The sequence below is a fragment of the Crocuta crocuta genome, unplaced genomic scaffold (assembly GCF_008692635.1).
Source record: "Crocuta crocuta isolate KB4526 unplaced genomic scaffold, BGI_CrCroc_1.0 scaffold264, whole genome shotgun sequence".
Taxonomy (NCBI): Eukaryota; Metazoa; Chordata; class Mammalia; order Carnivora; family Hyaenidae; genus Crocuta; species Crocuta crocuta.
This window is the reverse complement of record NW_027529597.1, coordinates 2612725-2635611: the sequence shown is the minus strand read 5'-3', so window position 1 is coordinate 2635611 and position 22887 is coordinate 2612725.

Below are 22887 nucleotides of genomic sequence, written 5' to 3'. Positions count from 1 at the left end.
GTGTATAAGTCTGACCGCAGAAAAGGTGCACACTGGGCGTGGGAGGAACCCTGGGATGAGGAATGTTTATTGCAGAATTTTAAGCCACAGAGCAGAGTTGCACGCAGGTTAACATGGTGAAACAATGCCGAAGTCAGAAGCACTCGGTTCAGATTTCCTTGGTTTCACTAGATCAGAACGAAGATAGATTCAAATTGCTTTCTCAGAATCTCCTCAAATTTCATCCACTTTTCCTTTCTGTATTATTTTTCCCTTTCCTTCCGGGACCTACCCACAACATTATTCCCTTAAGATTTCATAGAGAGAATAAATCATTTTCAACAAAATTAAGTAGCCCGATTCTCTTCCATATAACAAAGCACAGTTGTTAAGACTGGTCCTGAACCCACTTTGCCTTGGTTTTTATCGCTGACTTGCTATGTGACCTGGCACAAATAACTTCTTTAGGCCTCACTTTCCTTATCTGTAAAGTGTAACAAAGGATAGAACTTACTGTGTGAAGTTATTATGAAGTTTCAGCTATAATTAATGAAAATGTCCACTTCTGTGACTGGTGCCTAATAGAAGCTCAGAAACTTTCAGCGAGATAGAAAAGACAGAAAAGAAGGAACGTTCTTAGTTTGGTTCAACAAAAATACATCATGAAAGATGGGAGGATGAGAGTGAAAAGAAGAAAAGGAAAGTATAGATTAAAAAAAAAAGGTTAAAATGCAGAGAGAAAAATGTATACCATGCCCTAGGTGAAAGATGATGATTCAGGAAAGGCAGCAAGGAGAAACATGTTCATAAGGACAAGCAAGCTCTCCACTTTGAATCTTTTCAATTCAGTTCCATCTTCAAATGTCTACTGTGTAATAGATACTAAATGCAACTCTGGATTTGAATAAACATTGTAATTATCACAATAATGAGATGAGATGCTACTAACCTGCAGGAGAGCCCAGTCCAGTGCAGAGGCAGGTAAGAAAAGCAGCCACTACATCAATAAGCAGTAAGTAGCTTCTCAAGGGGCAGGCATGGTACCTAGTGGAGCTCAAGAAATGGCGAGCAGGGCCAGAGAAATTCAGAGGAGTTTTTGCTGGTAGCATTTGACTGGAGTGTAATGAAAAACTAGGATTTTGCCTGTTGAAGTAGGATGAAAGGTTGGTCCCAGCAAGTGCTAAACCAAGTAGACTTGCAGAAGGGTATTACTGAAAATTCCAAAGACCTCCTATGAGAAGGAGCCCAACATACAGATCAAGAAAGTGGTTAGAGAGAAGACCAAGCCATAAGGAGCTTTCCATTTGGATTTTGTTATAAAAACAATAATAGGCTTTTGTTATAAAAACAATGGTAGCCCATACGAAGCAAAGGGTCATAATCAAATTTGCTGGGGGTGGGGGTCCGCTAGGAGAAGGATAGGTTTTTATGAAGATGTCAGTCTAGATTTTTAGACATTCTAGACTTCCAGACTTCTGACTTGGTGACATGGAGAATTGTGAAGCTATTTGCTGAGAGAGAAATTACAAAAGAAGGGACTGATGAGAGCAGATAGAAAGTTTGGTTTTGTTCTGCATTTGAAATCCATGTCCAACCTTGAGATATATTCATGCAATGTGTTGAACATCACTAGATGATGATTACTGAGAATAAATACATTTAAGTTTTAGTATATCAAGATTGACTGACCCTGTTTGTCTTTGTGCTGCTATTTTTTCCCAGCCAGTGTGTCTGATTTCTCCAATGACACTTAAACCATTCAATACTGAAGGTAACATCATATATTTCTCCCTTACCCCACTGTACCCTCAGCATAGTGCTGGCTATGTAAGATACGTATAATAAATACCTGGAGAAACAAAGATGAATTTTGGAAAATAGAAATAGTTCTTGAGCAACAAAATTTCTTGTTACTTGTTAGTCAATTGAAATGCTAAAATAATATACAAATATATAATAATATAAATATAAGATTAGTTTATATATTTATAATATATATTAAAATATAATATATAAATATGTATTATGCAATATACATTATATATCATAAATTAGATTAAAATATAAAATATATAAATTAAGGGAGTGCTTAATATATGCTCTTGACTTTAAAAGGCCTTTAGTTTGAGTTCTAAGAGTTGGCTAGTTTCCCTGAAAGCACAGTATATAACCTATATGCCTTAAAGATAAAAATTACTTATATTTTTATATTATTTCATCTTAATCCCAAGTTAACGTCCCTTTATTTAACTTCCTTTTCTAACTATTGTCCCCCCCCATTTATTAAAGTGTATCACCTGACAAAGAGGTCTCAAATCCCTCAAGTTCATTGTTTGCTAAACATCTCCCTTTGGACATCTTCCCAGGCTCTCAGAATCCTCATGTCCTGATTTGAACTCATCCTCCAACACGGAGTATCTCTGCCAGTGACATATCCTTTCCCAACTATCCAGGTTCAAAAACCCTGAGACACCCGGTGGCTTAGTTGGTTAAGCATCCAACTCTTGGTTTAGGTTCAGGTCATGATCCCGGCTCATATCATGATCTTGTGGTTTCATGAGTTTGAGCCCTGCATCAGGCTCTGTGCTGGTAGCACAAAGCCTGGTTGGGATTTTCTCTCCCTCCCTCTCTCTATGCCCTCCCCCACTTGTGCTGTCTCTGTCTCTCTCTCTAAAATAAATAAATGAACTTAAAAAAAAAGAAAACGCCAAAAACCTGAAGCAACCAGACTTCCAAGTCCCTCCTGTCTCACGCCCCGTCATTTGCCAAGTCCTGACATTTCTTCTCCCCTTTTAGCCCTTGACTACTACTTTTTCCTTTTGTTTTGCTTTCCTTTTCTGCTCTTCCCACCAACACACTTGCCTTGGCATTGTTTCATGTCTTGTCAATCTTTTATCCATTACAGATTTGTTTGTACAAGTGTCCACATTTATATATTCAAAATGCATGAGCTAATTTTATCCCACAAGAAGAAACTATTGAGAGGAAGGATTATCAACACAAAATGGGACATACAGTTATTCTTCAAGGCTTCTTCTAACTCCAGTGTCAGGCACCATATGAGATGAGAAATCTAGAGATCACCAAATGAAATTATAATGTGGAACCCTGGGTGTCAGCCTGTCTTGAAACTCCAACGCTTCAGCACGTGAAAATTGTCTGGATGGAGGAAAGACCACTCAGAATGCAGTAAGCCAGGGAGAGGCTCTGTAACCATCTGCACTTGTTTTGCATTAGCAGGTATTTTTAGAGGATTAAAGTAGAAAACTGGCTGTAATGCACAGCACTCAACAGGATCTTCTTATAGACCACGGGGGATCCCCCTTTTATTTTCATAAGTTGGGAACTAGTGAAATGAAGAACACACCTACTCATAAACAAAACAACAACAATAGCAACAACAAACCCACAAAGGCGTCTTCTGACTTGTTTTGTTTGGAGGGACCTGGTGCAGGAAGGGAGTCCTGGAGAATCACAAAAGCTTTGAGCTAAATGAGGCCATAGAGATCGTACCTTCCAAAGACCTCAAATTACAGATGAGGAAACAGACGAAGGGGTGTGCCATTTTCCCAAGGTCACAGCTAGTTAACTTTTCAGCAGGGACTAGAATTTGAGTCTCTTAAATCCCAGTCCAGCCTCTTAAATCCTAAGAAAAGGTGGGAAAGAAGTGCTATTTCCCAAGGAATCACTTATCTTCTTGTGAAAGGAGCCTTCGCCTACCTGAAAAAGACACAGTCTGTGTTACCATATGGTTTAAAATATGAAGCAGTTATCCTGACAATTCTTCTGGAAAGTTCTTTCAGGCAACTTCAGTATCTTCCTGCTGGGTTTCCTGGCTGTCCTGAGAAACTTATCCCAGGGCCCATAGTTACTTCTACAGACTTTGCATACAAGACACTAAACCCGTGGCTTCTGAATTATGATCCCTGAGCTATTGGGGTTTGGCACGCCTTGCAGTTTAGCAGAGAAGTAAATTTTCAATTTCCAGGGAGTGAATTTGGGATGGGGGAGAAAAAGAACTGTTTTAACTGAAAAGTGAAACACACACTGTAGATTTTACTGTGAAAAGTAGACAGTGACTTCATTGTATACACACACACACACGGAGGGAGACAAAGAGAAGACTAGAAAGACCATAAATGATCACAACAAATAAACTGTAAAAACCCAACAGTGCCTCTGTGAGCTAGCTGGAGGAGTCCATACACCACTTGCTAAAATTCTCAGAGCTTTGACAGAAGGCCACTGGGATGAAAGAAAACCTCATCTGTATACAGAAAAATGCAGTCTCTTTTCTGAAATGACTATGAAATAATTATTCTCAAAGATCTTGTGGCCTTTGCCCCCATTCCTTGCAGCAGAATAAGAAAAAGCATAATAGCAGTGACTAGGGAGAAACCCTATATGTCCCTGGCAGTGTGTTGGAACATACCAGAGAAAATTAACAGCTTCAAGTCAGATAGGTTCCTGGATCATAGAAACCTCCTGTTGAGCATTCATCATTTAAGCTCAGTTTTTTTTTCGACTGGCCAAATTTCCAATCAGATACACGCGCATACTACTAACAGTCATGCATGCATATACACCCCATGTGCACATGCACACACACATACACATACACACTCATGCATGCGCACACACACACACACACACACACAGCCCTAAAGTCGACACATGGCTACAATTTTCTTATTGTCCCAAATTGAATTTGAATATACAGTAAGCCAGCTGGATGATGATAGTTTTACAAGGTCTGGAGATAATTTATCAATTGAACTTCAAAGGTCTCTCAGCCTTTCTGCACTGGTCATTATTAAGTAGGAAAATATGTAATCATTTGGAAAGAAAAATATTTGATTTAAAGTAAGGTCAACTAGTCTTGAATCAAGGTACGTTTCCAATGTATCATCCACCCCCATCTTGTTTTCCTAACCTGCCATTCCCTTGCACACGGCCATCACCTCCCTAATGTCTTCAGATCTGGGCTGGAGAAGTCTATGGAGACAAAGAAGAAATTAACGACATTTAACAAGATATCCCTCTCCTTAGGTTCACATGGTAGAAAAGAGTTGATAGTTTGAAAATCTTTGCTGACAATCCTCAGGCAAAATGCATCTAAAATTTAGAAATGTGCAGGATTGAAAAACATGGGTTAGGCACAGAAGAATCTGAATATTTAGCTGTGCTTCAAAAGCCTTAGAGGCAACTGAATTCTCATGGAGCCCTGGATATAGATGGGCAGTGTGTGAAGCACATTGCCAGCACGTGAGCATTTAATCTTCAGAACATCCTGGGAAACAGGAACTCTTTCAACCTCCATTTTACATATGAAAACAATGATCTTCGGTGGTTAATTAATTTTAGTTAACAGCCAGTGAAGCTGGCACACTGGTACAGGTCAGTTTGACCCACAGGTGCCTCCTTTTACTAGCCTGCTATGATTGAGACACCACGGGAATCTTAGAGCTAGTCTTTTCAAAGTAACAACAAATGCTGTCTTTGACAGATGCTCCACTTGTAGCTCAGAACTATAGTACAAACAGAAAGGAACACGGATATATGATGAGTTCAGTAATGGTTCAGAACTGCTCTTGGTTTTATTAACAATTTACAGATCAGTTGACTTCCAATTGTCAAATACTATTTAACACCTGTATTCCCAAAGAACTCTTTTGTGATATTCAGAAACACAAGAGATTTTTTAAAAGATAAGATAATAGTTTCTTCCTGTTGTCATCATTAACAATTTAATAGCAAATGTAAGACAGGTACCGAAATAAATTCAGGACAAGCCAGATGAACATCATATTCTAATGGGAGCATTAAAAATATTCCCAAGAGAGATGATCTTTTAATTGAGAACTAAAAAATAGATAGAGTTTGAGAAGCTGAGATGGGAACAAAATTTTCTCAGGAGAAGAAATGCTAACAGCAAAGGTGTAAGGCATAAAATCTTGGGCCCAATTCAAAGGTCATCTGGTATATCACTCTGACTAGCTGATAGAGTTGAACTGTGTGGGAACAGAGATAGAATACAAGAGAAACTGAGGAATAGTAAGATTGAGTCCATGTTGTAGACAAAATTACATTTGTTTGGATTTTGTTTTGTTTTGGCTTTTGTGTTTTGCCAAGTTGGTTGTTTATAATAGTGTTGTGTAGGAGGACCCTAAACCTCCTTGCCAACAATCGCTAGAACTGGATATCTCCATGAAAATAGTCTATTGATGAATTTCATCCGGACACCTTTAGCGACTCCCAGCATTACTCAAGACTTAAAAACCCCAAAGGAATATCAATATTAAAACTTTGTTTTAGCATTCTTTGCAAATCAATATAGAGTACCTGAGACTGTTTCTTTTTTAAACACTCAATATTTCACAACTATCTGATGATATTCCCACAACCTATCAAGAAAATTCAAGGCAGTAACTCGCTGGGATGATTACTGCAAATGTCTCACCAAAACAACCCAGAAGAGTTTATTTTGTTTCCACTTGGCTGTACAGATGCAGACACATCACACTAAATTAACTGCATGCAGTATGCCAAGGGGCCCAAACCTACTAAAGTCCTCAAATCTTGCAAATCTCATTCATAAGTTGTTGTTGCTATTGCTTTAATCAGTGTGCTTGGAATGGGGAAATAAAAAGATAGAAATGGAGTTCGGCCTTGGATTTATCACTAAATTATCATCTTTATTTCCATAAGTGTTACATTTTAAAGCCCTTTACAATTTCTGGTTACTTGCCTGTTCCCATGTGGCATACCACTTAAATTTAACCATCAGGAAAGTCAAGGCATTGAAATATCAAGTTGTCTCCAATGTTAAAGGTAGCAGATTCTAGGATACAAAAAGCTACTTGGAAGTAAAAAAGGTTGAAAAAGCTGCATTAAAAGTTGCAGTTGTTTAAAGAAGGGAATTTAAAGCTCCCAGAAAGTGTAATAGTTAAGGGCCCAAAGGGTAAAATAAAACAGATCTCACAAACCAGTGATTTGCCCCTAAAAACAAATTTCTGGTTTGTGAATCAGGCAGTGAACTACGATGCAAACGCATGATCTAAATCTCAGTTCTTGGCTTGATTTAGCATGTGACTAAACTCTCGGGATGAGTAGAATCAATACAAAGAGCTTCAGACTGATGAACATGAAAAGATAGGCTCACCTTCAACTTCTCTGGTATTTCAGATACATTCATGGAAAGATTGTTTTTCTTTTAAATGGCACCTCTGATATTTGCATTAAAGTTAATCAAAAACAGAATTTTTCATAGGAATTTTCTTCATATCAGACTTACCTAAAAATACCTTTATGATAGGTGATACTACTAAGTTAAATTCTTAAAAGTGGGAGGTTCAATTTAATGTTCAGTTTAAATTTGACTGTCATCGGACCCAAACCCTCAATAGTGCATATAGTAACCTTTAAACTCCTTTCTACATTTAGACCTTCTGTTTTCCTTCATATTCATATTTTAATTTTTTATAGTTTATTTATTTCTGAGACAGAGACAGAGCATGAGTGGGGGAGGGGCAGAGAGAGAGGGAGACAAGAATCCAAAACAGGTTCCAGGCTCTTAGCTGTCAGCACAGAGCCTGATGCGGGGCTCGAACCCACGAACCGTGAGACCTGACCTGAGCTGAAGTTGGACGCTTCACCGACTGAGCCACCCAGGGGCCCCTTTAATATTTATATTTTATACTTTGCTGTATCAGTGGAACAAATATCATTGCCAATTATGATTGTCCAAATATCTCCTACCCAGAAAGATAAATGTTTTATTTCTCTTCTATCAAGTCTAAATTCCAAAATCCTTGAGTGAATTTGAAAGCCTGTCTTAAACTAATCCTTTGTTACCTAGGCAAGCTTGCTATATCCAAACAAAACATCTCCACCTCTTACTTATCATTTCATGCCTCTTCTTCATACATACAAGCCCACTTCTACCACTTTGTCTTTGTATATGTTTCCTTCCTTTCCATGAAATCTATTGCTTCTCTCAATTCAACAAATCCTTCAAGGTTCAGCTTAATATCTCTCCCAGCCCATCATGGACAGTGACTTTAGTGATAAGAAATTGCATTTACAGACCGCATGATAAAATTTAGCATACCTGAAAGTATAATATCTTATGTTTCTCTTGTCTTGTGAAAAGTAATTATCACATTACTGTGAGCCCAGTATAAGTCCTTTATAAATATTGATTGATTGATGCTTCCACAGTTAATTTCCCTCATTATCTCTGTAAAGATAGAGACAATACATTTTAAGAAGTCACTATGTGTTCTACCTTGTATGACTGTGAATAAGTCACCTGGCATTTGTATTCAGTTGTTTCAAAGCCTCACGATACTATTAAAGCATCATTACACATCAAAAAAAAAAAAAGGCCACAGTTTCAGATTAAAAGTGACTCACCATTGCAAACTACAGCTTAATTAGATGTATTATGGACTATAATGATCACATGTATCAAGATCCTTCTACTGTGGTTTCTTAAAAACTGGAACTCAGGCCAAATCGAGTCAATTATTGTAAATAAAACATAATTCCAGTGACACAAGCTTTGCTGAAGCATTGTTGACGCACATTCACTGATGTTCTGTGGAGCTGAAGAGTGAATGATAAAATATTACCATTCCCAAAGGTTGCCATTTTACAGGGTAAACTACTGTTATACCTCTGTATTTTGGAGCAAATACCTCACAGACCAGATACTTCCAATATGTGATAGGTTTACTCCTAAAGAGTTGTGTGTATATGTGTGTTTGGTACATGTTCTTGAAAATTAAGCTCTTTCCCCCATTGAATGACAGCAGATTTATATTTCAGATTTTTAATTCTTTTTTTCCCCTCAAGAAACTCTACCTCCAAATTTTAAATTTTTCTGCCTGGCCTTCAACATTTTTAAGCTTATTCCATGATCATTCCAAAGCCTATATATTTCAAAAGTCTGGTAGTAAATATTTCACAATAGTTGTTTTTTTTTTTGTTTTTTTTTTACTGACTTATGGGCTTTGTCACTTAATCTGTATTTTTCTCAAGTGCTCAAACACTTGGTCAAGTTTTCTTTTTCCTGGACGCTGTTTTCACCACCTCTTTCCTTCTCTCAATCATGCTTTCTTGTTTGTCTAGAGTTTAGAGAGTCAAAGGAAAGAGTAAACTTGCTCAAATTCCTCAAATAATTGTAAGGTTTAGATCACTTATTATAACTAACAGAAAGGAAAAGAGGAACATTTGTGTTCTTTACCATTGTTTTTGCTTTACAGCCTCTTTAAAATTGAATAAAATTATTGTTTTAATAGCAGAAACCTGTGGAGATTGACAGAGAAGGAGTTTATGCATAGTAGGCAGACATGAATTCCCCAGTGCACAATGCCTATCAGTATGAACTTGTTGGATCAGGTGAAACACTGATAATATGGCAGTTATCAGCATGCAGCCATTTTTGTCATTGTGACTGAAGGAAAGACTTGAGCATTTGCCAAAAATAATTTTCTGCAATGTCTCCTCAGCACATGTTTTTCTGAATATCAAAATAAGCCAAAACGTTTTCCATACTTATATGGCATAACTGTGGGGACAAAAACTTAAAGTTGAATTAGGGCTAAACAAGAAGAGCTGGTGTAAATCCTCATGGGGCAGAATGATAAGGACCCAGAGACAGAAATCTTCTCCCTGGTTCCCTAGAATCAGAGATATAAGGATGCTACAAATTTGAGCTTCAAATGGTCATTTCTGCAATCAAACATATAAGAAACCAGGTGGAGGAGGAGGAGGAGGAGGAGGAGGAGAAGAAGAAGCAGAAGCAGAAGCAGCAGCAGCAGCAGCTGGAGGAGGAGGAAGAGGGGAGGAGGGGGAGGTGAAAAGAAAGAGACCAGTAGATCAAACTTGATGACCTTATTTGAACATTTAGATTGAGACATGCCTAAAATCACTGTACCTCCTTGGACTTCACAATTTTATGAGCCAATAAATTAACTCCTATTGTTTAAATATATGCGAACTTTCTATCACATAAAATTCTCATTTTCCCCTCAAATAAACAAAAGTGATCATATGCTCATGGGCTGGACATGGCTCATTGCTGTCTCCTAGTCAAATAGCTGTCTTTCAGATGCTGATGGACATGCAGTATTGGCATGATGTTGAAATTAGAGAGACTTTCAACAGGATGGCTCCAAAGAATTGGTCCTGCCATATTTTTCCTCTGGTTAAGTGTGTGATTTCTGCCTAGGATATAAAAGAGCAACCTGTGCCTCTTGTGATGGATTGCACTGAGAATCCACAACAGTATAACTAAAACATTTGACTCAAATGCTTTCCCTGAGTCACATTACCAAAGTGTCCAAAATGTGCTTTTGTGCTTTCCCTCCAGCCTCAACCTTTACATCAGAGTGCCCTTTGGGTGACTTCCCTTTGCCTCCACTAAGGCATATTTTTGAAGGGACTTGTTCTCAGTTGACTATCAATCTGAACCATTCTAGATGTTGAAGAATCTCTCTTTCATAATGATAGTAAGGTACCATGGCACACAATGAAAGCAAGAATCTGGTATGTGGGGATCACTGAGTATCCTTGAAATTGCATCCTGTGGTGAACCTGCTATTCTATCCTTTCTGAGGTCTGCTTATTTTAGAGGAGGAAGAATTCTCCTTAGAAAGAGGATCCAGTAGGCATGTAAACCCATGGGGTTTTACCATTTTGTATTATAAGCAACTTCTTAGCACCTAAGACTAATGTTTTGTTCTAACCATCGGGCTCAAAAATCTGTCGAAGTGTTTTAGTTTTTGAAAAAGAAAAAAAAGACATCTAATTTTTGGCCTTGCATGGGTTTTTATAGATGGTATTGATTTACATTCCTCAACTAGAGGTAGTCTTTAAAGTCTCACTTCATTTGGTGAACAACAGGGAATATTTCTCTTCTGCAGGTTTTCCTTTCATTTTGATAAATGGTGTTTCTTTTAAGAAAGTATTCCAATCCAGGGAATGAAAGACTAGATAATTGAATGATTACACTGTCTAATCCTAAATCTCTTACAAAACTCATTTACACATGCACACACACACACACACACACACACACTCACATATTTCCCCAAATCCTAAATAAATAACAAGGAATAAAATCCTACCAAGGAAAAGGAAACGGACCTCTCCTGGCTTAAACGGTTTTGAGAATATGCCTGTTAAATAAATTTTACACGTGATCTCAAGTGTGAGCCAAGTAAGTACATATGGTGAAACTTTAGCAAATACTTACTGGGGGAGTAACCCACAAAGGAATTAAAGATCCTAGCCACATATTTAATTTTTTCACCCAAACTGTTAAAAGTTATGTCATTTTTCACTGGAGAATGTAGGTTGGCTAATGGATTTAACACTACCATTTGGTCTAATTTCCTGGTGTCTGCTCCAATCATTGTATAAGCCTCTTTACAGAAGAAAAAAATCTTAGAGCTTTATCTTTTGTGTTCTCACACAAGCACTCTGTTATTTTTTACTCACAGAAAGCTGACGTTGATTGAAAAGGAAACGATACAAGATAGAGATGAGTTTTAATGTGTTATACCTATCCCTGAAACCAAAATGACTAAGATAAAAACATTTTCCAACATAAACCATACTTTGCAGGTCACGATGGAAAATCTGGAAGAAAGAAAACGTGCTTTACTCTACTTATATAAAGCATGTTTTCTGGTTTTAATAATTTTCATTTTTCCTATCTGAATGTAGTTGTATCTTCTCAATTTTATGTTGTTACTCCTAACAAAACCTCTATGTCGATGATCATTTTAGCAACAAAATTATCCTCTACATGGTTGGGCTGTCCCATTTTCTTTTCCATTCCCAGATGAGAGAGCCCCATATTTGAAGTAGATGTGTTTGTCTAGCAAAGGTTTTTAACTAAGGCTTTGAGGGGCACCTGGGTAGCTCATTCGGTTAAGCATCTGACTTTGATTTCAGCTCAGGTCACAATCTCCCAGTTTGTGGGTTCAAACCCCACATATGGCTCTGTGCTAACAGCGCCAAGTCTGTTTGGGTTTCTTTCTCCCTCTTTCATTGACCCTACCCTGCTCTTTCTCAAAAATAAGTTAAAAAAACATTTTTAAAAATATAAGGCTTTGAAGCTCCTTTTTAGAAGATTTGGGATTCTGCTCTTCTGCAGGCTGTATACAAACCTAGCAATTTCATTAAAATATTTCTACAATTTATTACTAATCCAGTCACTGGAGATAAATGAAAGTTTCGAAAAGACAAATGAAAGTTTAGAGGCAAAACCTTAGTTCCAATCACAGCAGTGCTATTTATGAGCTATGTGACCTCAGACTATTTCCATAACTTTTCTTTTCTTTTTTTTTTAATGTTTATTTATTTTTGAGAGAGAGACAGAGCATGACCAAGGGAGGGGCAGAGAGAGATGGAGACACAGAATCTGAAGCAGGCTCCAGGCTCTGAGCTGTCAACACAGAGCCAGACGCGGGACTCAAACCCATGAACCGCGAGATCATTACCTTAGCTGAAGTTGGACGCCTAACCAACTGAGCCACCTAGGCTCCCCCATAATTCTTCTAACTTTACCTTCTTATCTAAAATAGAGATAGAAATTGCTTCCACTGCAGATTGTTATGTATCTAAGTAACATAATGCACAGTTTCAGTAGAATGTTTAATAAATAATGAGTGCTTAAAATGAAATAAATCAATGATTCAATTATTGTTATTATTAATGAGCTATTAAAATTGTCATTCAGTGCTAGTCCCCTCATATCACTGAAACTTGAGACGTAGAAAAATACTTGGGTATGGCCATGATTGAACTGTTCTTCATAGACTGTAAATGCATCATCATATACTTTCATAAAAATAGGCAAATCCTCTGTTTTAGAGTTTCAATTATTTTATTATTATGTTGTTTGCACCAAAACATATGCCGCCCTAAGTGCGGTGCTTAGCTACAAGCTCATGTTTATATTTCTTATTTATAAATATTTAGAAGGGAATGCTAGACTTTATACATCTCACAGTGAAGCCAGTTCTAGCAAAGCCTGACAAAGTAAATATAACTTCAATGTTAGTATATTTATTTCCTTGTTTTTAAAATTTATTATTTATTCTCTACTATGTTCCAAAAGAACTTGCTAGATAAATGAATAATCATGCATAAAGTGGGAACAAGATTATTGAATCACAGTCTTAGGGTAGTGATTCCTGAAACATAGTCCTTTTATTTTGTTTGATATTTCCTAGAAGTAGAGGGTAAGAGGAATCAAGAGAAACTATGAGGCTACAACAAAATTTGAACATGCAATGAGCTTAGTTAAATGGCATCAATAAAAATGTACTGGGTGCTCAAAACTGCTAGATACTTCAGTCAATTCTCATAGCAACTTTTGGAAATATGTGTCATTGTGCCCATTTTAGAAATAGACAATGGGTGGTCATAGCAACCCTGAGACCAACTGACAGACACGAGATGCACACTCCAAGCTCCCTAAATTCACTTCTTCGTATTTCGAGATGAGCTGTAAAATAATTCCAGGAGAGTTACATAGACCCTGTATTCTTTTGTTCAAGTGCAAATCACAGAAAGATAGAAATAAGTAGTACTTGCGATGATCATAATTTTTGACTCACTATAGTCCATTCTCAGAGAAGAAAAGGTGATCGAAATTATTTACAAATTAATATTAGCAAATCCCACTCACTAAAATTGATTTGTAACCCCAAATCTATATTTACAGTGTTCTCACGATTATTCATGAACCTATGCAGAGCGGTGAAAAACTGACTCACAACTGCCTGATGTGCATGTTCCCATTCAAGGTCGAGTAAGGTCATGCCCTGATTTCTTGTTTCAGCCTTAATTCTGTAAACACCTGTCCTTTTCATGGTCTATTTGGAGCTAGATTTCACTATTTTTTTAAAGTTTTGTGCTTTTGTTGGAGATTTTGCGATTTAAAATGCCCCCCAAGTATGGTACTGAGTGCTGTCTACTGTTCCTCAGAGCAAGATGGCTGCGAGGTGCCTTACAGAGAAAACACATGGATTAGAGAAACTTCCTTCAGACATGAGCTATAGTGCTGTTGGCCATGATTTCAATGTAAATGAATTAACAATACATATTAAATAAGGAGTCTATAAAGATAAACACACATAAGATAAGATTATGCATTAATTGATCTTTGACAATATTCTTTATTTTTTTAATATTTTATTTTCTTTCTTTTTTTTTAAATGTTTTTTATTTAATTTTGAGAGAGAGAGACAGTATGAGCAGGGGAGGGTCAGAGAGAGAGGGAGGTAAAGAATCTGAAGCAGGCTCCAGGCTCTGAGCTAGCCATCAGCACAGAGCCTGCCACGGGGCTTGAACCCACGAACCATGAGATCATGACCTGAGCCGAAGTCGGATGCTTAACCGACTGAGCCACCCAGGTGCCCCTATTTTATTTTCTTCCTGAGAGTGAGAGAGACAGCATGAGCAGGGGAGGGTCAGAGAGAGAGAGGGAGACACAGAATCTGAAGCAGGCTCCAGACTCTGAGCTAGCTGTCAGCACAGAGCCCAATGCGGAGCTCAAACCCACGAACCATGAGATCATGACTTGAGCAGAAGTCGGATGCTCAACCAACTGAGCCACCCAGGCACCCTGACAATACTCTGACCAGAGGCTTACAGGTATCTAGTGGCAATGGGTCCAGATTTGTTAGTTTGGTATTCACAGTAACTTTATAGAACCTAAGTACTGTGAATAACAGGAATCAATTGTGTAACATTTAAAGAAGTCATGGTCCAGGCAGGATATTTAAACAATATTCTCCTCTTCCTCATACATTTACATCTAGATGGGTAGCAGAGTTGATATTTTGAATCTGACTTACAAAAACTCTTATTAAACTCCTTACCCTCTAGTTTGTCTTCAATGTTTTTGTTCTGTTTTGTTTTGTTTCAAAGTAATCTCTACACTCAACATCGAGCTAGAACTCGCGACCCTGAGATCAAGAGTCACATGCTCTACCAACCAAGCTAGCCATGTGTCCCCTTTACCCTCCTCTTTTGGTAACAAACCAGCTCTGGAGTTGATCTAACATGTTTTCCTGAATACACTCACTCATACAAACAGTTCTGTACCCAAGTGTTGGATTACCAATCCTCTCTCAACTCACTTTACAAAGAGCCACAGTCCTGACTTAGCCTCACAAGTCCTCTCTTCTCTACTCCAGCACACCCCTGAGTGAAATCAGTTGCTCTTTGAGTTTTGATACCTTTTGCAAGTCAGTCTGTATGTGTAGCTTTTGTGGTTCCTGTCCTTGCCTGGAAAATGTTAGAAGGTGGGACGTCTGGGTGGCTCAATCAGTTAACTTTCTGACTCTTGACACTCTTTTGGCTCAGGTCATGGTCTCACAGTTCATGGGATCAAGCTCTGACAGAACAGAACTTGCTTGGGTTTATCTATTTCCCCCTCTCTCTCTCTGCTCCTCCCCAACCCCCAAATTAATTAATTAATTAAAAACGCAAAAATTTGGGAGAGATACTGTGAAGGAGCAGGCAAAGGGGTTGGAGGAAGGATATGAATTCCACATAAGAAAACCAAAGCTTCTGGAAAAGGTGAAAGCTTACTGCTCAGTGAGCAGACAAACTGATTCCAGGTCTGCTCACTCGTTTTCTCTCTCTCTCTCTCTCTCTCTCTCTCTCTCCTCTTCAGAGGAAGGGCACAAAGCAGAAGATGACTCATTTATTGGATCTGCTTAGGAAGGGTCACACCACCACAACTCCACCTCATCTCTAGGCCTCGTGTCTTTCCTTCATTCCCTCCTAACCCCAACAGACATTTTATACTTTTGTCTAAAGGGAATTGCTATGCCAATGAGAGCTTTTATGTTTGCATCTACTCTTTGGGAGACACCTCAATACAAATTGGAGCTTTGTACCATTCAAGCTGGACAGGTGTGTTTGATATATATGCAATCCAACACTTCTCACTCTCTCCACTGCTACCTCCTTGGTTCAAGCGACTCTTTAAATACCACAGGCCGGCCTCAAGCAGAAATTCTTCTGCACAGAGCTTCGGAAGAATCCTTTCAAAATCTAAATCTGGGGGCGCCTGGGTGGCTTAGTCGGTTAAGCGCCCGACTTTCGCTTAGGTCATGATCTCGCGGTTCGTGGGTTCGAGCCCCGCGTCGGGCTCTGTGCTGACTGCCAGCTCAGAGCCTGGAGCCTGTTTCAGTCTGTGACTCCCTCTCTCTCTGACCCTCCCCTGCTCACGCTGTCTCTCTCTCTCTCTTTCTCCTAGAAATAAATAAAACATTTAAAAAAAAAATCTAAATCTGATCTCTCCTGCACTCAAATTCTCTAAGGGCTTTCTTCTCATGAAGACTAAAGTTCAAAACCCCTCACCAACTAAGGCCTGAAGGTCCTGGTCCTTATTCCTCTGATATCATCTCCTGTCTTATTCCTCCTCACTGTAGCCACACTTGTCTGCAGCTGCTTCTTGAATACTCAGGACATTGCCATTTCTTCCTTGTCCAGATATCCACAGAACTCATGTTCTTTGTTCGGATCTCCATTCAAACATGACCTCTTTAGAGATACGTCACATAATATGCCTCCCTCTCCCATTAGTGCCATCTTTACTTCTTTATCATAAGCCAACACCCACTGAAATATGAAGTCCATGAAAACAGAACTTTTTGTTTTGCTCTTTGCCATGTATCCAGAGTTTAAAATAGCACCTGGTGTAGAGAAGATGTTCAATGAATATTTTTGAACAAATAAGTTTGCAAGACTAAAATATGTTGATTTGATTAAATTGATTCCATAACAAAGGAACGCTGAGAACCACCTTCTCTAGTTTCTATTTTGTTTCCAGCTCAAGTGACTCAAATGCAAGAGCACAGTAGTCACTAATTTATTCATTTTAGTGTATCTATAAAGGTGGCGGGGGGGGCGGCAGAGTGTGTTATTGCTCACATATTCTTGATTAAAGAAAATGTTAAAAATTCAAGTAAAAAAATCCAAACCTGATTTTCTAAACAGTTTGTATTTCCTCTCTTTATATTTATCTTTCTGTATCATTCTCATATGCAGGCAGCCCGTGTGTGATGGTTAATTTTAGGTCAGCCTGGCTAGGCTATGATGCCTAGTTGTTTGCTTAAATGTCAGTCTCAATGTTGTCATGATGTTTTTTACATATGATTAATCAAATCAGTCAACTTTGAGTAAAAAAGATTCCTCCCCATGATGTCGGGGCCTCATCCAATCAACTGAAGGCCTTATAAGCACAGACTGATGTTTCCTGAGTGAGAAACAATGTCCAATGTGGCCTTCAGACAGCACAATCCTGCCTGAGTTTTCAGTCAGCTCACATCGAACTCAAGAGTTGACTTCAGCTCTTACATGAATTTCCATCCTGCCAGGCTTCTCTCTAGATTTCAGGTTTGCCAGCTCCCATAACTGTGGAAGCCAATTCCACGAAACAAATCTCTCTCGTTATACATATATCCTGTTGATTGTATTTCTCTGGAGAATCCTGATAAACCCAGAATGTGAGGATTGAGTTGATCAGCAATATTAAACACGAGACTTCTTAAAAGGCCACCTCAGGGCTGCGGCACCGCAGACAACAGCTAGTCTAGCAGCAATGTCCACAGAAGGCAGCCATATGCAATCCACAGAAGGCTGAATCACAAATGCATGACACTAGATGGCCAGAATACTGCTGTACCCTCGTAAATCCCTTCACTTATCTGATGTGAGAAAGAAGTTGCAGCTATTTTAGAAAGGCAGCTATCCATACACATCGGCTTCCAAAATTCAGAGATCCATACCTGAGCTAATTTAGTATTCAGTGATCCTTGCTGCCACTGAGATCTTAGTAAAGAACTTAGAATTTAGCAAACCTAAGAGCTGTTTCTAAAATACTTCCTGGGTCCTTACAGTCTTGCAGCCACCCCCGGTTTCTTGGGCTTCCTGTCATCATCCATCCTCTCCATGGCCCCTATAAAGTTCCAGAGCAGAATACAGGATTCACGTAAAATCTCACCTTTATCACTGGGCAGTCATCACAAGCCTTGTGTTTATATAACTCAAAACAAGAGTCTTTTAAAGATGTCTTTGTGGCAATCTCTCCTTAGAATATGTGGGAAAACACCAAGTCTGACTCATTTTAAACTGTAAGGCCTAAGATAGCAAAAGCCACAAATACAACTCTTGTATTTCCCACCAAGATAAGATTTTGTTTTAAACAAACGAACAAAATCTCTTATTTTAGCAGCCCATACAAACTGCCACACTTAGCATATTTTAGGATAAATAAGCGAATGATAAGTAAACCCAACAGCAAATGTGGGAGAAACAAAGTGGTTAATAGCATCCTGAGCTTCTAAAGGGAGAAACAGAGAGGAGATAAAGCTAACAGCCTGTAGCCTAAAACAGGAAGCCGTCAGAAATACTGATTCTTTCCTGACTTGAGATCCAAAATACAGATGAGGTACTGATTAAATGTGCTTCTTTGTCCACTCCCCCCAACATGCAGGCCCTCTGTGTTTCCATCCATGTGTGTGTGTGTGGGTGTGCCTGTGTGTTTGTGTTTGTTCCATAAGTCTTCACTTTGATGAGCTTAGGTGAGTGGGTTTCAAAAGATTGAGGCACACTATCTTCTAGAGCCAGTTTCCCGTAGGTGAATCAGAAGTCTTCTGGAACCATTTCTCCTTTCCCTTCAAGCCATACCCACAGTCGCCTCTGCAGTATTGACTAGATCCCTATTGTGAAGCCACATGATATAGTATAAGGAGCTTAGATTCAGTGAAGAGCAGCTAGGTATCCTTAGGGAAATTATTCAACCTCTCAAAAGTAAACATTCATCTTCCGAGGAGTAGAGAAAATGGCAGTACCTACCTTCTCGGATTGTTCCTAGGATTAAATAAATCAATTCATTCTAGACACAGAGTAAGAAATCAATTTGCATTCATTATGCTTAGTAAGGTCTGACCAGGGGGAGAATGGCAACAAACGACTGGCTGATGTGTGCTTGAATGGTCAGAAATGTCCTCATGGCAGAAACTTTTCCTTGCAAGTGGTATAGTTTGGAGAGTTAGATGAGAAATGTGAGGGATTGTGAGGTGAGGGAAGTCATATATTCAAAGAAAAAATAGAAATGACCAGAGTGTGTGCCAGCATCTACCCATACTGATAGAGGTGAATACAGCAGGGAGATGTGGATAAACCAACATGGTGGTTAAGTAGAGGCCAGATATCACCAATTCCTTTTCTAACATAAAATCACAAAATTTCCTTAGTGATATTGAAAGTTTATAACACAGTCTACTTATTCATTTCATGTTTCGATGATATTTTTCAAAGTATTCAAAATAGTGGTTTGAAAGTCTCAAAAAGTAAACCTGTTTTCTAATCCATGTATTGATCGTTTGCAGTTAGAAGAAAGAAGGAAGAGAAAAAAAATCCTGCATCCTGCATACCACATCCATTTGAAAGAGATAAAATAAATCCAATAATACTGTGTGAAGTAATCATGAGATTTATTAAAGACGAGATTACTTTGACCAAGTGTTGATTTGGATTTAAAATTACTTTGACAGCTTAGCCAAATGCATCATAGGCTTTAATTAATGTGAAATGTTGAAAAAAAAATGTTTGGGATCAAAATATGTCTTAATTTCCCAGCCTTAGTCCGGTGTTTACCAAATCTGAAAATAATAAGTAAGTTTCTAGGATTTATTTATTCATAAGTAAATAGCGTGACAATTGAAATATTCCTGGCTCATCAAGCTTAAGCAACATTTCCTCATAAAAAAATGTGGACAGGCAGCAGGTGTCAAAGGAAAATTTTATCAGACACTAGCATGACCTACATGCCTTCCCTGATCCTCTGTACACCCACAAAATATATTGGAAAAATTAATCTTGTACCAGATTGCAGGACCCAACGATGACCTTAGCCAAGTTTCATAACTTCTCAAAACACAAACAATGCCATCATCGTGTAAGAATGTCTTGGGTCAGAGTGCCATTTCACTCTCTGAATCGGAGAGAAGGAATTGCTGCATTGTTAACTATGCTCCCTAGATAAACACACTCTATACAGAAATATGCTTTCTTTGATTATTTTCTTGAAGTGTTAGGTATTCTGTTGTGTTTAATCAGAAAGATAATATTCACCCTGGGACGATGTTTAGTAAAGTAATACAGGAAACTACTCTCTCTAATTAGCTGCTCAAGCATTTAAAACAATTTTAATAGTGTTATCAAAATGTATTTGACATTAATTACTACTTTGCCAAGATGGGGTCAAAGGTTCAGGCTCTGTTACAAATTTTTGAGGCAACAGATAATAGAGCTAATGCTTCAGTAGTTAACCGATCAAAAGGCTGCATTAGCAAGGTATAAACTAGGTAAGCTGAGTGCAAGGAAAACATCCAAAAATATTCTGTAACACAATACTGTGAATATTTTTAATCTTAGGGTAAAGAGATGCTAAGGCAGATTTGAATTAATTTGATTGCTAGAGCATTTCAGCCCTGCTACAAATTTGACAGTAAATAGGTTATAAAAACTGAGTTTGCAGATTTTTGTGAGTCATGTCAGAGCAGAGTGCTGGTTTTCTTAATGCAGAATTAACCCAAATGCACCAAATACCACTCTGGCCAAACGTTTTATAGCTAAACTTCAGTAAGTGTCCCTGTCACATCACCAAATGCAAAGAATTCTAACATAACTAGTAACTCAGAGCTTCAGTATCCGGGAAGCCCCTTAACTGAGATTAGAGGTGAAGACATTGTTATATGGGGACGACATGATTTTTCTCATCTCATGCTTCTCTCATTTGGACAGTCCTGAAAATATTGCAGACATAATTTTCTGTCTTTTTAAAAAAATTTTTAAAAATGTTGTATTTATTTCTGAGAGAGAGAGAGAGAGAGAGAATGTGAGAAGGGGAGGGTCAGAGAGAGAGGGAGATACAGAATCTGAAACAGGCTCCAGACTCTAGGCTGGCTGTCAGCACAGAGCCCGATGCAGGGCTTCAACCCACCAACCACAAGATCATGACCTGAGCCAAACTCAGACGCTTAACTGACTGAGCCAACCAGGAGTCTCTGCAGACATAATTTTCAAATGCTTTCTGTATTCCTTATGATTGGACTAGAGTGGCAAAAACTGGAGCATAGGGAAGGGATGATCCTTCAGACTTTTAGAAAAGAGAATCTGAGGAAGTCATCCTATCAACCAACCCTGAAACAAAAGAAGTATCTCCAAGGTCAGGGCACTACCTTGAAGAGAAATTTCACACTAAGCAACGAAACAGCCATTTAGGAAGGGAAATAGCCATTTGGAGGATGGCCTGAAACTTAGCAAGAATATCCTTGAACCATTGATAGATAAATGATGATGGGAAATTGCTATTTTTAAGGATCAAAAAATTTCTCTATGTCTTTAAAGGAAGGTTTAGATTCCTTAGGCTAGATTTATTCTTAATTGGATTATTTTTGCCGATTCAAAATGTCTTTTTTTAAAAAGTAACCAGTACCAGCAGGAAGATTCCAAGTTAGTTAAGGTTGCCAGATGCCTGGTAAAGAACAAATAATTTTTACACAAATAAAAAGTATACATAGCACTTTTGTTGCTAAGTCTGACAGTTCTAATTATAGTGAATTAATTTTATAAGCATAAAAATGTAAAATATCTTCATGAAGGGTTATGCTTTATCTCTACAAATTATAATTATGTTGACTGGAAAATGTATTGATAATTGGGAGCAAGAAATAAACAGCTTTGTTCTTTTTCCTTCCTTTTGCTTGGTTTCAAAGAGGATTGTGAAGGCACAGATAGATTTGGCATAGTAAAGGCAAGATCAGAGCATCCCCACTGATGGAAGATGACCCCTGCAGCATGTGGGATGGAAGTCCAGGACACAAGAAAACAGGTGGTTAGCTGGAGTTACTTTGGGAATATCATAGCCTATAGACATAAGAGCTGGGACAAGTGACAAACAGGAAGAATTTGTAAACACATAAACGTTATTCAGAATCACCCAGAAATCCTTGGGGTGTGGAATCTTACAAAAGACTGAAAACCTTGTGGTCAAGCAAGATGGGGTTTAGACTACTGTCTAGGGTCATTTTAAAGAGAACTAGATCTCTGAAGGTTAAAACACTAACACATTTGTTTAGTCGAACACCCCCAAATTAATGCCACTACACCACCCCAACCTGTATGTGACAGAAATATTCACAACTATGTTTCAATGACTCAGTGTCTGGGTTACATGTAGACATAGAAAAAACACATTTCAGATTTTCAAAATTAAAACATTTAATTGCCCATCGTTTGTCTAAGTGATTCCCAAAAAAGCCCTATCCTTAAATTTGCTGCCAATGTATAATATGTTGATATAAGCCAGACCAATTCCTCCAAAAGACTAATTCTATAAAGATCAGTAGGAAAATTCCTTCTAACCTAAAGCCATTTTTATGAGTAGCTTTAGATACTGCATTATAAGTATTTGTACCTCACAAACAAACGAGTGACCAAAAATTGATTTCCCAAGCCCCTAAAAATAGTTCTTATGGTACAGTAAATTAATTTCCATCTCTTCTTCCTATATGAACTTAATTTACTTTATTAATAAGCAATTTCAAAATATAACAATAAAACATCACACTGCTATTAGCCACCTTTTAATGTTTTCAAGCACTTTCTCATAGTCTGTTTTTGAAAGATGCTTGTGACTTTTGTATCGATTTATACTTATACGGTATTACAAAAATAAATGCCTTGTATATGTAGCTACTTAGAGAATTCTGTGAAAGACTTAATTGTTGAGGAGTACTACTACTATCTTTTGAGCTCCTTGAGGCATTTTCCACCCTTTAACTGTGTTTAAAACAGTGAATGAAC